Source organism: Bufo gargarizans, chromosome 2 (genome assembly GCF_014858855.1).
Source record: "Bufo gargarizans isolate SCDJY-AF-19 chromosome 2, ASM1485885v1, whole genome shotgun sequence".
In the NCBI taxonomy this organism is placed as follows: Eukaryota; Metazoa; Chordata; class Amphibia; order Anura; family Bufonidae; genus Bufo; species Bufo gargarizans.
Window position 1 is genome coordinate 568,040,686 of NC_058081.1, and position 19,698 is coordinate 568,060,383.

General features: G+C 45.1%; 1 long non-coding RNA gene across 2 annotated transcripts in view; it reads left to right on the forward strand.

Annotated features, from left to right (window-relative positions):
• LOC122926727 overlaps positions 1–19,698 on the forward strand; it is a 68,326-nt gene that overhangs the window by 16,151 nt on the left and 32,477 nt on the right. Inside the window, exon 4 of one of the 2 annotated variants that reach the window (XR_006387704.1) lies at positions 1,175–1,779. The exons of the other annotated variant lie outside the window; for it this stretch is intronic. This is a non-coding gene — a long non-coding RNA (uncharacterized LOC122926727). Of the gene's footprint in view, positions 1–1,174; positions 1,780–19,698 lie in introns of those variants that run through there. 2 annotated transcript variants of the gene reach the window in all.

Consider the following 19,698-nt stretch of genomic DNA (forward strand, 5'->3'; position numbering starts at 1 on the left):
AGATGTAGAAATATTTCCTTGTAATAAACCCTGTTAAAGGCAGCACACAATGGGTTAACTCGATTGACCCCTACTCAAAGCAGAAGACATGTTAATCAGCAATATTATTAAATATGCAAACAATCAATCACTTTGGCCCATCCCCTTTTAGTGCCTATAAAGGGTTGCACGCAAGACAAGACCACGTATTAGCTGCAACAATAACACATAGGTATTTATTAAGGGAGGGAGGTTGTGCTGCCTACGAACTCCAGGAAATGGAAATTTTGCTGAGTAAATTTTATTACTTCCTGAATGTCCTACGGCAGCACACAATGGGAATTCTATAGCAATAGAAAAAAATCAAGGGAGGGTTATACACCAACTGCTTCCTCGATCACTCTTTGGCCAAAGGCTGACCCCTCTAGTGCTGAGATGTTCAGTCTGTAGTGTTTTACAAACATAGAAGCTGAGGACCATGAGGCAGCTTTACAAATTAGATCCAGTGGAATTTCTGCCAATTCTGCCCATGAGGTTGATGTGGAGCACGTAGAGTGTGTTTTTAGAGGAAAAGGAGCATCCCGACCATCCAGTTGATATGCGACTGAGATTTAATTGTTAATCCACCTGGACAGTGAAGCTTTTGAGGCCTTCTTACCCTTATTTGGGCCAAACTGGAGGAAGAGGTTTTCGTCCTTTCTGAATTCTTGTGATGCTTCAATATAAAAAAAATCTTACGTCCAGCAAATGTAGAGACTGTTCTTGAGAGTCTTCAGGATTATCTATTAATACTGGTAGAACTATTTATTGATTCAAATTAATTGCAGGATTAACTTTCGGTAGAAAACCTGGGAGGAATCTAAGAACTAGGCAGTCAGAGAGATCTCAGAAATAAGGCTCTCTGGAGGATAAGGCTTGCAGTTCTCCCACTCTTTTCGCAGATGTAATAGCAACAAGAAAGAGAGTTTTAAAGGATATATATTTTATAGAGGCCGTTTCCAGAGGTTCAAAGGGTGGCAAGGTAAGTTGCTTAAAAACGATTGCCAAGTCCCATGTGGGAACTGGAGGATGAAATAATGGTCTTAGGTTCTTAATTGCGTTAAAAAAAACTATGTACCACATTTTGTTTGGTCATTCTTCCACTTAGGTGAGCAGTAATAGCTATGAAGTGAACCTTTAATGTGTTGTATTTCAGACCCCTGTCAAAGCCTTCCTGTAAAAACTGAAGAACCGCCACCAGCGTGTCATGTTATGCCTTATGATTGGAACACCACTTCAAATAAATTCTCCGAACCCTTGAATAGGTTTTCATTGTAGATGGTCTCCTGGAGGACATGATTGTATCCATGACCGCATTGGAGAGGTCCTGGCTTGCGAGTTCTCTCCGCTCATTCTCCAAACCGTTAAATGGAGTCTGGACAAATCTGGATGGTACAGATGAGCTTGGGATAAAAGATTCTGGCACAGTGGAAGTTTCCAATATCTGCCTCTCGAAAGCGACAACGCAAGCAGAAACCAGGCCCTCCTGGGCCAAAACGGCATTGATTCTGCCTCCTCGACCATGATCTTCTTCAAAGTCCTCATGATGAGAGGAACGGGGGAAAAGCATATATCAGCATGTTCTTCCATGAACTGGATAGACCGTCTAGAGCCCAGGGCCGATCCTGTTTGTAGAGGGAGCAAAATTTGGTCGTCTTGGCATTCTCCCTTGTGAGGGACACCACCCCTCATGCCCCAACTGATGTCAGATGTCAACTACATCGAGCTCACGAGATACAGTATGGTCACTGGTTACCAAGGCGTGACGTTATACCCTCCTGGAGGAGCGATTAAGGTCAGTCTTGGTACAGTTTTCACAGATTCCTCCTGTCCACACGGGCACAGAGAGGCAACAAGCTTAGAAAGCCTTTTCACTGTCACAGTGAAACAGCGTGTTCTCAGCCCGGGAAGACTGCCACCAGTTTCTTGTTTGATATAAGCCCGGTCCGCTAACAGGATTATAAAGGGTAAGAAACCAACCTGCGGTAGCGTATAACTAGGCTGAAACACAGATGTGGGAATTCATGATTGAGATACAAGACAGCACAAGATTAAGTTATATATTAAATCGTCTTAAGGGCTCACTATAAATAACACTATACAAACAAGGAATATATGCAGTGATCTGAGGTTACAAATACAGGTGGTATGGTACAAACAGGGTTAAGCAGAACAAAAGTCAGTTTAATAGACGATGAGTCCTTTTGGGTGGTGATGAGTTCTTTGCTGTATTCACATGGAGGGCAGTGATGTCAGCAGGTTGCAGGTCCCTCTAAACACATGGCACGATGTGACCCTCCTTCAGAGAAAAGACGCCGCCCGCTGGCTTGCATGGGCTTTTTTACCTGTAGCCGGCCGCTCCCCTCCCCTGGGAAGGGTCTACTCCTTCTCTTCTGGGGCTGGTAGCCAAGGACCCACAAAACCCATTATGGCCCATAACTCCAGACCAGAATGTCGCTGGGTGGTGGGTTCCAGCTACCAGTAGAGTCCAAGCATGGTACCATTATTTGGTTTCTGTGGGGAGATATATCTCCCCTCCCTGGCCTCCCACCACCACACTAAGACCACGGGCCTGTTCATCGTGGCCACAGGGACACAAATATGTCGGGTTGATGTCTGTGATGGACGGGCGATTCATAATTCCTTATGAACTGCCTGTTACATGATGTCTGATAATTTCCTTTGTTCCGAGGACTGACTTAGACCCCCTGCAGGGAGGTTTTCCTGCAGGATCAGTGCTGTCTGAATGGGGTGTGAAATTGTACGCAAGTTGCCTGCTTGGCCAGGACCTCCTGCTGAGTTCTATGACCTCTGCTATCTTGGCTGTGCTTTGAAGCAGGGCCCCCCTGTGGAGCTTGTTTTCCTCTGCCCACTTCTGGAGCATATGGCAGGAATGAAATCATACTCCATATTCAATCACAGAATATAATGCACTATAATAATAGATGCAAGCATAACATATAGACTAAGCACTCACTCTATTGATAAAATCTGAGACACTTGGTCAATACATTTTGATCAAAACACATCTAAGCCCACCTACCAAGCGACAAGGTGGTCTCAGTTCAGACGGGTCCTACGCTAAACCTGCCTATGCCATTATGCATTTATGTTCAGGAGTGCAGACCCGCACATATAGTGTGTTGCTCCTAGTTACATCCATGTGCAACAACAAATCGGTGGGAGGAGGAGCACACACACCTACTGTATATGTACCACCTTATCAAGGTCGCCTATTAGATAGCTGGGGCAAAAGAACACATGAATACTACTCCCAAAATAGCAGCGTATTCACAAATGAAGGTGCCACTCCTTCAAGACAAGTTAAACCAATCACGGAAAAAAATATATAAAACATCCTGCATGATATGATAATGAATGTTGCGGATGTACATGGCTACATTTATACAATCACAGAAAATAATGCACTATAATAATAGATGCAAGCATAACATATAAACTAAGCCCTCACTCAATTGATAAAATCTGAGACACTTGGTAACTAGGAGCAACACACTATATGTGTGGGGTCATCCAAGTATGGGACCACGAATATCCCCTGTAATATGAGTGCCGCTGTAAGAACCATGATCACCTTTGTGAACACACGTGGGGCTACTGAGATTCCAAAGGGAAGGCATGTAAACTGAAGGTGAAGAACATGAGAGGGCATCTGTATTGCTATTCTTAGAAACTTCCTGTGGGCTGGAAGGACTGGTATATGGGTATTGATGTTCTCCATTTTTTACTTTTTCTTGATTAAATATCTGTTTAGTAAGATTTATCACTAAGCGCCATTTTCCTCCTGTTTTTGGGACTGCAAAAATATGAGGGTAGACACCCCTTCTTTTTCTGCAGGAGGAACGGGTTCTAGGTAGTTTTTGGCTATACATTCTTCTAATAGTTGCAGAAGAATTGGATTCCCTCCTCTGTTGACACACTTGTGTCAATTCCAAAGAATAACCTCCCTTTATTGTAGAGAACACCCAAGAGTCTGATGACGTTGAAGACCAAACAGCAGCAAATGCTGATAATCTTCCACCAACTGGAGGGATTGATGATCTGGCATCATAAATCAGAGGACTTCTGACTAGGGATCGACCGATTATCAGAAGTACCGATATTATCGGCCGATATTCAGGATTTTGTATATTATCGATATTGGCATCTAACCTTGCCGATATACCGATAATGGGAATAAAGCGAATACTAGTGAGCGCTTCCATTATGGAAGTGTGCACTAGTATGCATCGGGTGCTGAGAGCGGAGAAGAAGCGCAGCAAGCTCTTCCGATACTCACCCTCCCTGCTTCTTTGATGGGGCCCACGCTGCACTGTCCTGATCCCGTACAGTGTCAGAACGTAGTGTGTACACTATGACCTGATGCTGCACGCTGTCAGGTGACAGTGCAGTGTGGGCCGGATAACACAGAGGAGCGAGACACCAGACCCGGAGATGAAGAGGAGCCGCGGCGCAGGACAGGTGTTTTTTTATTTTATTCATTTGAGGTCTGATAGGGGTTAATAATGGTCTGATCTGAGGTCTGATAGGGGTTAATAAAGGTCTGATAGGGGTTAATAAAGGTCTGATCTGAAGTCTGATAGGGGTTAATAAAGTCCGAGGGGGGGATGGTGTGGAAATTGGCATTTGGCACTACTATATTATAAACTGACTACCAACAAAGGGCTTTATTAATTTATAATGTATATTTTTAACCACTTCAACCCCCCTAGCTGAAACACCCTTAATGACCAGGCCACTTTTTACACTTCTGCACTACACTACTTTCACCGTTTATTGCTCGGTCATGCAACTTACCACCCAAATGAATTTTACCTCCTTTTCTTCTCACTAATAGAGCTTTCATTTGGTGGTATTTCATTGCTGCTGACATTTTTACTTTTTTTTGTTATTAATTGAAATTTAATGATTTTTTTGCCAAAAAATGAAATTTTTCACTTTCAGTTGTAAAATTTTGCAAAAAAAATGACATCCATATATAAATTTATTGTTTATATATTTATTTGTTGTTCTACGTGTCTTTGATAAAAAAAAGTTTTGGGTAAAAAAAGCCAACATCTGGTCATTGAAGTCCACCCCTCCCATGTGAAGGTTATAGTCGTGGACTGAGAGGGGCTTTTCAATTACACTGGTTGCTCGCTCAATTTGGATTGTCGTGTCTGTGTGAATGGAGGAGAGCATGTAAACGTCACGCTTGTCTCTCCATTTCACCGCGAGCAGTTCTTGGTTACACAAGGCAGCCCTCTCCCCCCTTGCAAAACGGGTGGTAACGAGCCATTGGGGGGAGCCCGCGCGACTAGTTCGCGCGGTGCCACAGCAGCCAAACTGTTCTAGAAGCAAATGCCTGAAGAGGGCCACACTTGTGTAGAAATTGTCCACATAAAGATGGTACCCCTTGCCAAATAAGGGTGACACCAAGTCCCAGACTGTCTTCCCACTGCTCCCCAGGTAGTCAGGGCAACCGACCGGCTCCAGGGTCTGATCTTTTCCCTCATAGATCCGAAATTTGTGGGTATAGCCTGTGGCCCTTTCACAGAGCTTATACAATTTGACCCCATACCGGGCGTGCTTGCTTGGGATGTATTGTTTGAAGCCAAGGCGCCCGGTAAAATGTATTAGGGACTCGTCTACGCAGATGTTTTGCTCAGGGGTATACAAATCTGCAAAATTCTGGTTGAAGTGGTCTATGAGGAGCCGAATTTTGTGGAGACGGTCAAAAGTTGGGTGGCTTCTGGGATGGGAGGTGGTGTTGTCGCTAAAGTGCAGGAAACGCAGGATGGTCTCAAATCGTGTCCTGGACATAGCAGCAGAGAACATGGGCATGTGATGAATTGGGTTCGTGGACCAATATGACCGCAATTCATGCTTTTTGGGAAGACCCATGTTGAGGAGAAGGCCCAGAAATTTTTTTATTTCGGAAACTTGGACTGGTTTCCACCGGAAAGGCTGGGCATAAAAGCTTCCCGGGTTGGCGGTTATAAATTGTGTGGCATACAGATTTATTTCTGCCACAACTAAGTCCAAGAGCTCCGCCTTCAAGAACAGCTCAAAAAATCCCAGGGCCGAACCGATCTGAGCTGTCTCAACCCGAACGCCAGACTGGGCGGTGAAAGGGGGAACTACAGGTGCGGCTGAAGTTGGGGACTGCCAATCAGGGTTTGCCAGCACTTCAGGGATTCTAGGGGCTCTACGGGCCTGTCTGTGCGGTGGCTGTGACGGGGTAACTACTGCACGTGCCACCGTACCAGCTTCAACTGCCCTTCTGGTGCTCGCCACTTCACCATGTTGTACAGCAGTGCTGGTACTAGGTCCAGGATGGGCTGCGCTGCTGGTGTATGCCTCACCACGTAATCCGACAGCGCCAGCCCCACTCTGCTGCCCTTGAAGCGGATCCTGTGCAACCTGTGGTCTAGCGACACGGGGCCGGTACGCCTGGTGCTATCAGGGACCTCAACCTCCTCGTCCGAACTTTGAGTCAGACTGCCACTGCTTTCTACAGCTTCATATTCTGACCCGCTAGATTCATCAGATGAGGGTTCCCATTCCTCATCCGACTGGGTCAGAAGCCTGTAGGCCTCTTCAGAAGAATACCCCCTGTTTGACATTTGGGCTACTAAATTTAGGGGTATTCCCTGAGACTACCCAAGAAAAAAAGCAAGCCTGTCTTACAAATGGGAGGCTAGCGAAGTACCGGAGGCCGCTGCGGTTGATAAAAAATATCAAAACTGATTTTTTTTATCGCCGCAGCGCTTGTAAAGTAATTGTGCAGTGATCAAAAAATATATATTTTTTGTCACTGTGGCGGGGCGGGCGTGGGTGAACGCACATGTGGGCGACCGATCAGGCCTGATTGGGCAAACACTGCGTTTTGGGTGGAGGGTGAGCTAAGGTGACACTAATACTATTATAGATCTGACCGTGATCAGTTTTGATCACTTACAGATACCATAAAAGTACAAATGCTGATTAGCGATACTCTAATCAGCGAATAAGTGACTGCGGTGCGGTGGGCTGGGCGCGAAACAACCGCTAAACTACCTAACCAAGGGGCCTAAACTATCCCTAAAACCTAACAGTCAATACCAGTGAAAAAAAAAAGTGACAGTTTACACTGATCACTTTTTTCCCTTTCACTAGAGATTGACAGGGGCGATCAAAGGGGTGATCAAGGGGTTAATTGGGGTGCAGGGGGGTGATCTGGGGCTATGTGTTGTGTTTGGTGCTACTCACTGTGAAGCCTACTCCTCTGCTGGAACCAACCGACCAAAAGGACCAGCAGAGGAGCAGGGAAGCCATTTAACACATTATATTTACTAATATAATGTGTTAACTGGCTTCTGATTTGTGATTTTAAAAATCGCCAGCCTGTCAGCCACGATCATTGGCTGGCAGGCTAGTGCCGAAATGGTGCTTGTAATTTTGCCGGCCCGCGATGCGCATGCGCGGGACGGGAAATCTCGCGTCTCGCGAGATGACGCACGGATGAGTCCAGGAGGAATGAATCGACCGCCTCCCGGACGCATCCGTGCGTTATGCAGTCCGGAGGCGGTTAAAGTTACCCGACAAGCTCCCTTTTTATTAAGGCTTATTTCCCTCAGCTCATGTGTGGAAAATACCTAATAATCACCTTTTTCTCACTGGTAGTTTAGTAATCTGAAATTGTATAAGATTTCTGCCCTCACTATAATGGAAATTGTCACGAACGTACCTGTACGCAGACGGATACCGCACGTGACAAGGGGTGGTTAACTTCCGGTTAACCCTTTATAGATACAATTCGGTATACTGCCACCACATGTTTTAACGGCACTCAAACCGACTACCGGTCACTCACGCAGAGCAGGGAATGAACCAGGTACTGCTTGCTGACCGATTGCAATAGTTCAGCCAAGCAACAATCAAAATGACCTTTCTCACACAAAATGGTAACGTTACTCTCTTCAGAGACAGGACTCGTTAATTCCTTTGCTTAGAACACGGAAGACTTAGCAAATAAGATTTTTGAATCTTTTAATAAAAGTTAAACGGAAAAACAGTGCATACAGGTCCTTCTAAAAAAAATTGCATATTGTGATAAAGTTCATTATTTTCTGTAATGTACTGATAAACATTAGACTTTCAGATATTTTAGATTCATTACACACAACTGAAGTAGTTCAAGCCTTTTATTGTTTTAATATTGATGATTTTGGCATACAGCTCATGAAAACCCCAAATTCCTATCTAAAAAAATTAGCATATTTCATCCGACTAATAAAAGAAAGTGTTTTTAATACAAAAAAAGTCAACCTTCAAATAATTATGTTCAGTTATGCACTCAATACTTGGTCGGGAATCCTTTTGCAGAAATGACTGCTTCAATGCGGCGTGGCATGGAGGCAATCAGCCTGTGGCACTGCTGAGGTGTTATGGAGGCCCAGGATGCTTCGATAGCGGCCTTAAGCTCATCCAGAGTGTTGGGTCTTGCGTCTCGCAACTTTCTCTTCCCAATATCCCACAGATTCTCTATGGGGTTCAGGTCAGGAGAGTTGGCAGGCCAATTGAGCACAGTAATACCATGGTCAGTAAACCATTTACCAGTGGTTTTGGCACTGTGAGCAGGTGCCAGGTCGTGCTGAAAAATGAAATCTTCATCTCCATAAAGCTTTTCAGCAGATGGAAGCATGAAGTGCTCCAAAATCTCCTGATAGCTAGCTGCATTGACCCTGCCCTTGATAAAACACAGTGGACCAACACCAGCAGCTGACATGGCACCCCAGACCATCACTGACTGTGGGTACTTGACACTGGACTTCAGGCATTTTGGCATTTCCCTCTCCCCAGTCTTCCTCCAGACTCTGGCACCTTGATTTCCGAATGACATGCAAAATTTGCTTTCATCCGAAAAAAGTACTTTGGACCACTGAGCAACAGTCCAGTGCTGCTTCTCTGTAGCCCAGGTCAGGCGCTTCTGCCGCTGTTTCTGGTTCAAAAGTGGCTTGACCTGGGGAATGCGGCACCTGTAGCCCATTTCCTGCACATGCCTGTACACGGTGGCTCTGGATGTTTCTACTCCAGACTCAGTCCACTGCTTCCGCAGGTCCCCCAAGGTCTGGAATCGGTCCTTCTCCACAATCTTCCTCAGGGTCCGGTCACCTCTTCTCGTTGTGCAGCGTATTCTGCCACACTTTTTCCTTCCCACACTCTTCCCACTGAGGTGCCTTGATACAGCACTCTGGGAACAGCCTATTCGTTCAGAAATTTCTTTCTGTGTCTTACCCTCTTGCTTGAGGGTGTCAATGATGGCCTTCTGGACAGCAGTCAGGTCGGCAGTCTTACCCATGATTGCGGTTTTGAGTAATGAACCAGGCTGGGAGTTTTTAAAAGCCTCAGGAATCTTTTGCAGGTGTTTAGAGTTAATTAGTTGATTCAGATGATTAGGTTAATAGTTTGTTTAGAGAACCTTTTCATGATATGCTAATTTTTTTAGATAGGAATTTTGGGTTTTCATGAGCTGTATGCCAAAATCATCAATATTAAAACAATAAAAGGCTTGAACTACTTCAGTTGTGTGTAATGAATCTAAAATATATGAAAGTCTAATGTTTATCACTACATTACATAAAATAATGAACTTTATCACAATATGCTAATTTTTTTAGAAGGACATGTATATACATTTACAGAAAAAGGACTATTCTAGCTAATAATAATTCAAGGTAATAGTAATTCACGACAGTTAAAATAAAAGGGATAATGGATGAAAGTTGTGCTTAGGTTCCTCTGTTTGAGTCCTTGAAGCCGTTGTAAAATCCGATTGGTATAATATCAGTGGACCCTGAGCACCGAAATTCAGAATGCGATACAAATCCAGGTGTTAAGGCAAGGCAGGGTTGCCATACAATACCCTGACAGCACCTTATAGCAGTTCTAAAACAGGAGGTGCCAGCAATTCTGCCCACCAATGGTACGAACGTGGGGGCAGGATCGAGAAGGTGTCAGCAAGGTTTATGACAGAGCTAAGGTCAGCCCAGAATATCCTTATTCTGGCTGAGCCCACAGTTCTGTGGAACCACTAAATACAGCTATGACATTTAGGTATTAATGACCCTTATGATTTTACAAGTCTAAAAAGACAAAACTTGACTCTGCTGGGGCTTCTGGTTCTCCGGGACAGCTTAAAGCTGGCTTTTCAGCCTTCCAAGGGCACAAGAACATACTGTTTGATATCTCCGTGATCGCACTGGTCCACAGAGTTTGAATCCGGCCTTATCCAGTGCAGAATATGCCTATGACCACAGATATGAAAAATGACTGCCTTTGAGATCCTCCAAGGTTCAATAGGTTTCTTTCCCAGCTCTCTCTGGTTCTCTGCTGTGACTATAGTCAAAATGTCTGACTAATGTTATCCCAGGATCCAGTATTTTACGATGAGGCTCGGCAGGGGTGCTTTTGAAGCTCCCATCCTTATCTTTATGATGGGGAAGTGTCATTTTAAATTACTAGGACACAGCTCCAAGCAAGGGAATATTTCTCTTTTAAAGCAGAATAAAGGGGGCCTCTAGGCCTGTAAATTTGTGTGTATTTAAAAAGGGGACTCTACTTGGGGTACCCTCGTCACAGAAATCATCATTCCATGCACTAAACGTTAGCCTGGTTAGCCCACAATAGTCAGAACAGCCATTCTGAGGAGGTAGAGCTGCATAGAGGATAGCGAGTGAGCAGCCTTGACCAATGATAAGACAGGAGGTGTGTCTAAGACCACATCAAACATTAATCTGTAGTCACAGATCACAGTTCTGATTGAATGAAACTCACCTTAAAAGCAGTCAAGCAACAAGTCTTAAGAAAAGTGGTAAATGTAAACTGAAGGTAGGTACTAACATTAGTGTTGATGGAGCACCAAAGTGTTGGGTGTTCAGGTGCTCGGGTCAAACGCCTCAGGATTCTAGGGTGCTCTACCAAGCACCCGAGCGCAATGGAAGTCAATGGGAGAACTCGAGCATTAAACCAGGCACCCCCCTGCTCTGAAGAGGGGAGGGTCTATTGGTCATACAAAAAGGTCAGAAATTGATGAAAACACCACCGAAATGGTTCGGGAACAGCATGAGGAGGATGTATGGATGCAACTTGGACTCCCAGGTCACTGCTGGGAATGATGTTGTCCGAGTAGTACCCCACTTTAACAGACTGACAATATTACGCACAAAACCGAAGATAAAATTGATTTTAGAGGAAAAATTGTTAGGAAACATTCTTTCCTGTATATTTACTTGTATATAAAGTGCAAGTGCTGCCAAAAATTACAAGGAAGAGGCACTCCGATACAACCTATATATCACATAAAGTAAGGGCTCATTCACATTGTGGTACAATTTTTCTGGTAGTGGGACTCCCAGCTTGGACACCCAGCATCTGTAAGGCACAGAGGGATCAATGAGGATGCTGACACAGTCTCCTACGTACTCCTTCACCATCTTCCAAAACTTTTCTCTCCTTGTGATACTAGGCTGTGCATCAGGGTGAGGGTGATGGCAGGGTGTCATGAAACTGTCCCAGGCATTGGAGAGTGTTGCCTTGGCTCTGTTGGAACTGCTGTGTTTTCACCTCGTCTCCCCTCCTTGGTTGACCAAAGAACTGCGTACTCTGCTGCCAGCGTTGTCAGCTGGAAATTTCTGGAGCAATTTTTCCACAAGGACCTTCTGGTATTGCACCATTTTGCTTGTCGTCTTAACCACAGGAATAAGAGATGTTCTCTTTGTAGCGGGGGTCAAGAAGGATAAACAACTAGCAATAGGTGGTGTCCAAAATGCGTAAATGGGTCACAGGAAAGGCAGCCTAACATAAAGTCAGCCATGTGTGCCAGAGTTCCAACAGGCTTTACTGTCGTCATCAGGAGGATGACTCTCAATCTCCTCTTCCTCCTCTTCTGCCCATCCACACTGAACAGATGGAAATAAACCTCCATGGGTACTACCCTCTGTAGCGGAGGCAACCATCTCCTGCTCCTCCTCCTGATCATCATCTTCCAATTTGCGCTGAGAAGATGAACTGAGGGTGGTCTGGCTATCACCCTGTGTAATGTCTTCCCCCATTTCCACCTCTTCCACATGCAAAGCGGCGGTCACAATTGTGAGCAGCGAGCGTTTGAGTAGACACAGAAGTGGGATGGTGACGCTGATAATAGCGTTATCGCCGCTCACCATCTGTGCTAATTCCTCAAAGTTTCCTAAAACCTCACAGAGTCCAGACATCCATGCCCACTCCTCGCTTGTGAAGAGCGGAATCTGACTGGAAAGGCGACGACCATGTTGCAGCTCGTATTCCACTACTGCCCTCTGCTGCTCACAAAGCCTGGCCAACATGTGGAATATCGAGTTCCAGCTCGTGCTCATGCTCGTGCTCAGTGAGCTGGCAATTGTAAGCGCTGCTGCAGAATTGACAGACCGTCGGAAGCTGTCAATAACTTGTGGAAATGGGCACACACACGGCGCACCTTCACCAGTAGCTCAGGCAAATTGGGGTAGGTTTTGAGAAACCACTGAACCACTAAGTTGAAGACGTGGGCTAGGCATGGGATATGTGTAAGCTTACCGAGCTCCAAAGCCGCCACCAAGTTATGGCCATTATCAGACACAACCATGCCTGGTTCTAGGTTGAGTGGCAAGAACCACAGCTCAGTCTGGTCTCTTATCCCCTGTCACAGCGCTGTGGTAGGGTGCTGTTTGTCACCTAAGCAGATCAGCTTAAGCACAGCCTTTTGACTCTTCCCCACTGCAGTGCTACACTGCTTCCAGCTACCGACTGATGGCTGACTGGTGCTGCAAGAGGATAATTTTGAGGTGGAAGTGGAGGAGGAGGTGGAGGAGGAGACGTGGGGGTTGGAGCCACTAACATAGGTGGTGGCGGAAACCCTGATGGAATTAGGGCCGGCAATCATTGGCATTGGTAGCACCTGTGCCATTCTAGGGTACGACTCACTCCCGGCCTCCACAATGTTCACTCAGTGTGCCGTCAGGGAACTGTAGCGTCCTTGGCCAAAAGCACTTGTCCATGTGTCAGTGGTTAAGTGGACCTTCCCAATAACTGTGTTTGTCAGGGCACGGTTGATGTTACGGGACACATGCTGGTGTAAGGTAGGCATGGTACACCATGAAAAATAGTGGCGGCTGGGGACTGTGTAACGAGGGGTGGCCACCAACATCAGGCTGCTGAAGGCCTCAGTGTCCACAAACCTAAATACCAACATTTCCAGGGCCAGTTATTTGGAAATTTGGTGCTATGGCCTGTGCGTTGGTGGCTGGGTATTTGCGCTTGCGTTCAATTGCCTGGGGCCAGTGCTGCAGATCCCTCCCCCTCTGTAATGCTGTCCTCGCTCGGCTTGCCACCTTCCCAGGTTGGGTCAGTGACTTCATCGTCCACCCCTTCCTCTTCCATTTCCTCACTCTGCTCATCCTCCTAACTTGTTGACCTAACAACAAACTCAGTTATTGACAACTGTGTCTCACCCTCATCATCAACCTCTTTAAAACACTAATTGCCGTTGACTTATGAGCAACTGTGTATCATCATCATCATTCACCTCGTGAAACACTAATTGCCGTTCCCCACCGTCATCTTCTTGTGACTGTGGATGCTCAAGAGTTTGGGAATCAGAGCACAAGATCTCATGTCCCTCTTCAAGCGAGCTTGTCGAGCGGCCCAAATGAAGGAATGGCGCTGAAAAGAGCCATTCCTTCATTTGGTCTGACTTCGAGAGCGTTGTCCTGCGCCGCCCTTCAAACTGGGACATGAAGCTAGGTATCGTAGATGATATTACACACGTTACACAGGAGAAATACCGCAGATAATGTCGCTAATGTCAACAGCAGCTAATATAAAATTACTGGGAATGTCACAGGTATTTGGGATATGGAAACTTTACACAGGAGATGTACCCCAGGTAATGTAAAACAAAACATGCAATGCAACAGCTCTCTGCAGACCAAATGAAGTACAAAAAATGCATAATAATTGCTAATGCTATACTTCTATCCAAAATTATTTGAGAGTTCTCTGGCAATCTCTGTAAGACTGGTTCCTAACACAAAATTCTACCTGTTATGTGCCATGATGGCCAGGTAATGTCACTGTCCACAGCGGACACCATCTACGGAAAAAGTACACTGGATGTCACAGATATTTTTGGGATACGCACACTTTATAATGGAGATGTGGCACAGCTAATCTGACTGTCTGCAGCGGACACCATCTATTGAAAAAGTACACTGGATGTCACAATTTTTTGGGGGATGCACACACTTTACACAGGAGATGTGGCACGCATAATTTAACTGTCCGCAGCGGAAACCGTCTACGGAAAAAGTACATTGGATGTCACTGATAATTTAGGGATGCGCACACTTTACACATGAGATGTGACGCGGATAGTTTAACTGTCCGCAGCTTTCTATTAGACGCTATTTAGCGCAGGATGCGCTAAAAATATATATTGCTGCTGTCACACACAATAGTCCTTAAAAGGAATTTTGGATCTCTGAAAAGTTTTTGTAATAAAATCTTCCGATAACACTCTTTACGCTGTCTTTCCCTTCCTATGCACAGCTCTTCCTGACTAATACTAAGCCGAAAACGTGTCATCGGGTGCTTTATAGGCCAGTCAATCACTGTAATGCCATTAGCCAACATGGCTACGGCATTACAGTGCATGCCAGTACCTCCCTGCACGTTTATTGGCTACGTAGCAAGCAGCCAAGAAACGTGCGGGGAGGAGACTCGAGCATTGCGCTCAAGCACATGCGGTACTCGGCCGAGTGCAGCCATGTGCCAAGCATCAAGATGCTCGAGCCGAACAGGTGTTCGGCCGAGCATACTCGATCATCACTAATGCTCTCATTTCCAAAAATATTGGGAAGATGTAAGTGCAGTGTTACTACTTCTAAAAATACATAAAATACGCAAACAAAATTGGAAAACAAAACTAATGAAACTGCTTAGGCCATAACATTTCAACATTATTTTTAATGATATGCATATTTACTGTAATTCTTACTAATCTGTTGTCTTTCATTGTTGCTTTTCAGTCAGGGGTCAGGAAACAGCACAGGATATATAATGTCTCAACACTGATGAAAATCAGATATGCTTGAGCAAGGAAACAGAGGTCATATTTTAAGATAACTTTTTCTATTGAGGGGTTCTAAACACAATATGACAGCAACTTCTAACTGGTGGGAAAATAACTAAAAATAACAATCTGAAATGAGTGTCATTTAGGTTACGTAAAGAATAAAATAAAAAATACAAGTGAATTTGTAAAATACATAAATCATAGCATTGCAAGTATATTCTACCTCCTAAAAAGTGAACAGTGAATTTTAGTATAGCTACAAAGTTATTTGATAAAATGTTTCTGTATTGTGCCACCTACTATTTGTTGTTCCTCCTGGAAATGTATGTATAAATTGACAACTGGGTGTTACATTTCCCCTTGATGTGTCCGTACACAGTCTGACACTATCAACACTGATTTATTAGTGTCAGGGTATGTAGGGATATGACCCGATGACCATGGAAATAGTTACACCAACTTATCAATTTATTAATACATTTCCAGGAATAATAATAAAGGAACAGCACAACATTATTCCTGCATTTTAGATTGGTGCTATACTTTAGAGGGAAATGTCTTTGTTGTTTGCTTTTGTTTTGTAAGCTATCACAATTGCAGACCATGAAAAATAAAATAGAAAGCAATGCATTGTTCTCTCATGGTGCAGCCATGTCTCCCACTTCTCTTTCGCCCCTCTGATGCTAGTGCACGTGAGCCAGGAATTTTAGGAGGAGGAGTTGGGTTTAGTATGGATATTTTTTGTCTACACAGTGAGAATAGCCAGTTTGTTGGCAGGAATCTCCTAGTTAATAATAGAGAGATTTGGTGACAGTGCTAGCCATTGTGCCAACAGTACCAGCTGCAGAATATACATAGTACCAGCCATAATTACTTTCAGTTAAACAGCTAATCTGCCTAGCTATGCAGTGATAATTCTCCCCTCATTGTATAATTAGACAGATTCACCTTTCAGTAGCCTTTAAATCTGGGTAGTATGTGGAGGTATGCTGCAGCTCAAACTATATATATGGTATATACAAACCGGATTCCAAAAAAGTTGGGACACTAAACAAATTGTGAATAAAAACTGAATGCAATGATGTGGAGATGGCAAATGTCAATATTTTATTTGTAATAGAACGTAGATGACAGATCAAACGTTTAATCCGAGTAAATTTATCATTTTAAAGGAAAAATACGTTGATTCAAATTTTCACGGTGTCAACAAATCCCCCAAAAGTTGGGACAAGTAGCAATAAGAGGCTGGAAAAAGTAAATTTGAGCATAACGAAGAGCTGGAAGACCAATTAACACTAATTAGGTCAATTGGCAACATGATTGGGCATAAAAAGAGCTTCTTAGAGTGGCAGTGTCTCTCAGAAGCCAAGATGGGTAGAGGATCACCAATTCCCACATTGTTGTGCAGAAAGATAGTGGAGCAATATCAGAAAAGTGTTACCCAGCGAAAAATTGCAAAGACTTTGCATCTTATCATTATCAACTGTGCATAACATCATCCAAAGATTCAGAGAATCTGGAAGAATCTCTGTGCGTAAGGGTCAAGGCCGTAAAACCATACTGGATGCCTGTGATCTCCGGGCCCTTAAACGGCACTGCACCACAAACAGGAATGCTACTGTAAAGGAATTCACAGAATGGGCTCAGGAATACTTCCAGAAACCATTGTCAGTGAACACAATCCACCGTGCCATCCGTCGTTGCCAGCTGAAACTCTACAGTGCAAAGAAGAAGCCATTTCTAAGCAAGATCCACAAGCTCAGGCGTTTTCACTGGGCCAGGGATCATTTAAAATGGAGTGTGGCAAAATGGAAGACTGTTCTGTGGTCAGACGAGTCACGATTCAAAGTTCTTTTTGGAAATCTGGGACGTCATGTCACCCGGACCAAAGAGGACAAGGACAACCCAAGTTGTTATCAATGCTCAGTTCAGAAGCCTGCATCTCTGATGGTATGGGGTTGCATGAGTGCGTGTGGCATGGGCAGCTGGCATGTCTGGAAAGGCACCATCAATGCAGAAAAATATATTCAGGTTCTAGAACAACATATGCTCCCATCCAGACGTCATCTCTTTCAGGGAAGACCCTGCATTTTTCAACAAAATAATGCCAGACCACATTCTGCATCAATCACAACATCATGGCTGCGTAGGCGAAGGATCTGAAATGAACTGAAATGGCCAGTCTGCAGTCCAGATCTTTCACCTATAGAAAACATTTGGGGCATCATAAAGAGGAAGGTGCAACAAAGAAGGCCCAAGACGATTGAACAGTTAGAGGCCTGTATTAGACAAGAATGGGAGAGCATTCCTATTTCTAAACTTGAGAAACTGGTCTCCTCGGTTCCCAGACGTCTGAGTGTTGTAAGAAGAAGGGGAGATGCCACACAGTGGTGAAAATGGCCTTGTCCCAACTTTTTGGGGATTTGTTGACACCATGAAATTCTGATTCAACATATTTTTCCCTTAAAATGGTACATTTTCTCAGTTTAAACTTTTGTTCCGTGATTTATGTTCTATTCTGAATAAAATATTAGAAGTTGGCACCTCCACATCATTGCATTCAGTTTTTATTCACGATTTGTATAGTGTCCCAACTTTTTTGGAATCCGGTTTGTACTTACAGTTGTCCTGATACTATATTTATGGATGTAGTATATACAGGATCTATGTACCAAGTGTGGCCTCCTTTACATCTCTGAGGAGGTTGTTACCCAGCTTTCCCAGACTGTTGAATTCCAGAGTTGCCTAATTATGTATTGATAAATCTCTTCATATAGCTCAGGCATTGCCAACCTGCGGCTCTCCAGCTGTTGTAAAACTACAACTCCCACCATGCCGTGCTGTTCCTACAGATAATACAGTGGGATGCGAAAGTTTGGGCAACCTTGTTAACCACCTCCGGACCGCCTAACGCAGATGTGCGGTCCGGAGGTGGCAGCCCTGCGTTCAACGACGCATATACGCGTCATCTCGCGAGGGCCGGGATTTCCTGTGAACGCGCGCACACAGGCGCGCGCGCTCACAGGAATGGAAGGTAAGCGAGTGGATCTCCAGCCTGCCAGCGGCGATCGCTCGCTGGCAGGCTGGAGATCCGAATTTTTTAACCCCTAACAGGTATATTAGACGCTGTTTTCATAACAGCGTCTAATATACCTCCTACCTGGTCCTCTGGTGGTCCCTTTTGTTAGGATCGACCACCAGAGGACGCAGGTAGGTCAGTACAGTCGCACCAAACACTACACTACACTACACCCCCCCCCCGTCACTTATTAACCCCTTATAAACCCCTGATCACCCATGATCACCCCATATAAACTCCCTGATCACCCCCCTGTCATTGATCACCGCCCTGTCATTGATCACCCCCCTGTAAGGCTCCATTCAGACGTCCGCATGATTTTTACAGATCCATGGATACATGGATCGGATCCGCAAAAAGCATACGGACGTCTGAATGGAGCCTTACAGGGGGGTGATCAATGACAGGCGGGTGATCACCCATATACACTCCCTGATCACCCCCTGTCATTGATCACCCCCCTGTCATTGATCACCCCCCTGTAAGGCTCCATTCAGACGTCCGCATGATTTTTACGGATCCATGGATACATGGATCGGATCCGCAAAACACATGCGGACGTCTGAATGGAGCCTTACAGGGGGTGATCAATGACAGGCGGGTGATCACCCATATACACTCCCTGATCACCCCCTGTCATTGATAACCCCCCTGTAAGGCTCCATTCAGACGTCCGCATGTGTTTTGTGGATCCGATCCATGTATCCATGGATCCGTAAAAATCATGCGGACGTCTGAATGGAGCCTTACAGGGGGGTGATCAATGACAGGCGGGTGATCACCCATATACACTCCCTGATCACCCCCTGTCATTGATCACCCCCCTGTCATTGATCACCCCCCTGTAAGGCTCCATTCAGACGTCCGCATGTGTTTTGTGGATCCGATCCATGTATCCATGGATCCGTAAAAAATCATGCGGATGTCTGAATGGAGCCTTACAGGGGGGGTGATCATTGACAGGGGGGTGATCACCCTGATCACCCCCTGTCATTGATAACCCCCCTGTAAGGCTCCATTCAGACGTCCGCATGTGTTTTGTGGATCCGATCCATGTATCCATGGATCCGTAAAAAATCATGCGGATGTCTGAATGGAGCCTTACAGGGGGGGTGATCATTGACAGGGGGGTGATCACCCTGATCACCCCCTGTCATTGATAACCCCCCTGTAAGGCTCCATTCAGACATCCGCATGTGTTTTGTGGATCCGATCCATGTATCCATGGATCCGTAAAAAATCATGCGGATGTCTGAATGGAGCCTTACAGGGGGGTGATCATTGACAGGGGGGTGATCACCCTGATCACCCCCTGTCATTGATAACCCCCCTGTAAGGCTCCATTCAGACGTCCGCATGTGTTTTGTGGATCCGATCCATGTATCCATGGATCCGTAAAAAATCATGCGGATGTCTGAATGGAGCCTTACAGGGGGGGTGATCATTGACAGGGGGGTGATCACCCTGATCA